This window comes from Salvelinus sp. IW2-2015, linkage group LG2, assembly GCF_002910315.2.
Source record: "Salvelinus sp. IW2-2015 linkage group LG2, ASM291031v2, whole genome shotgun sequence".
NCBI lineage: Eukaryota > Metazoa > Chordata > Actinopteri > Salmoniformes > Salmonidae > Salvelinus > Salvelinus sp. IW2-2015.
The window spans coordinates 7629292-7630914 of NC_036839.1; the positions used below are offsets into that span (position 1 = coordinate 7629292).

The following is a 1623-nucleotide window of genomic DNA, read 5'->3' on the forward strand; positions in this document are numbered from 1 at the left end:
TCCACACATGGTCCTCCTGGAGCAGTCCAGAACCCACTAGGTCTGTCCTGCCGTAAGCACATCCACTCCGTCTCAGGCACTATCGAAAGCACATCAACCGTTTTTAAGGACCACCTTGCGCAGATGGTTCAGTGGTCGGCTGGTGAAAGGAGGACAGCTCATAGCAATTTCTGGAATGTAATGAATGTTTTGACATTTCCATTCCAGCCAGTACAATGAGCCTGTCCTCCGTTTAAAGTGACAGCAGCCTCCACTGTTGAGTACCCGATGTTACTTGTGGATCATTCCTATTCATGTTGTGTCTGTGTCTGTGTTTTCATGTGTTTCAGGCCTGAGCGGGATGCCCCTGCAATCGTCCTCCATTCACAAGCTGCGTGGGCAGCACCGTCCCCTGGGGAGGACCCAGTCGGCCCCTCTGCCCCAGAATGCCCAGGCCCTGCAGCAGCTGGTGGTCCAGCAGCAGCACCAGCAGTTCCTGGAGAAACACAAGCAGCAGTTCCAGCAGCAGCAACTGCACATCAACAAGGTGTGTGTGGTGTGTTTGTGTGTGTGTGCATGCATSCWTYSTTYKTTYWTKTRTGTGTGTGTGTGKGTGTGTGTGTGTGTCTGCTACRTTATGAAGCACAAGCAACAGGCCCAGCAGCAACACAACAACTGTACATCGGCAAAGTATTGCCTGTCCTGTTTGCATGTTCCTGTCCATGCTTCTTCCGTCGCCATAACAACTACATTATGGAGGAAGCCACTTCCTTATATGGTCGACAGGCAAGAGCTCAGTGTGTGTGTATTTATGTGTGTGTGTGTGGTGATTAGGGAAGATGGAGAATCATAAGGTCGGAGCAGGGTGGGGGTGTAGAGATAATTATTGCTCTTTTTCTCCCTCTTGAATTTCTCTTGTATTGTGACATTCCTGAGGATTACATGCCATATGGTGGGTCTAATCCTGGATGCTGATTGACTAAAACTGCATTCCAGCCGGTGTCTMTTCSACAAGTTACCACTGGCTAAGGCTATGACGTTGTAATACCTATTTAGTGTTCCATCCCACTGCGCGATCTACTGTCTCGTCAGCCCAACCAGGCAATTTTAGAAACTTGATCTCCACTGTGAAAAGCATCTAGACATTTCCCCTTTCTTTTAGACTACCATTTTGGTTTTCAACAGCATAGMTTTGTATAAACCTTGCGGTCTTTCTCTCCGACGTTTGCAACATTGTTTCAATGTTGAAGTCTCCACCTGTCCCGTTGAGGATGAGTGTGTCACGATGAGACAAACTGCTTACCTCAGACAGTTTAAATCATGAGTCAGCATAATTTGTATGGATATATACAAAGAAGTGTCAATAGAAAAAAAGGTGAAATGAAATGCAGCTAGTTTGCTGTCTTTCCAGCTTTAGTTTGAAGTGGCTGCGTTAGCTGTGTAGTTGGCTAGTAGCTCCTCTGAACAGCGTCCTGGCGAGGGAGCAAACTCCAGACTGTGTTGGGCGTAGTGATAATGCCCTCGAAGCCTGTGTTTGGAGGATATATTGGCACGTTTTGCTGGCTCTCTTGACAATATACAGTTGACGTCGGAAGTTTACGTACACTTAGGTTGGAGTCATTAAAGCTCCGTTTTTCAACCACT

General features: G+C 47.3%; 1 pseudogene; it reads left to right on the forward strand.

The window, feature by feature from the left end:
- LOC111972666 (histone deacetylase 4-like) overlaps positions 1-1623 on the forward strand; it is a 143298-nt pseudogene that overhangs the window by 65943 nt on the left and 75732 nt on the right.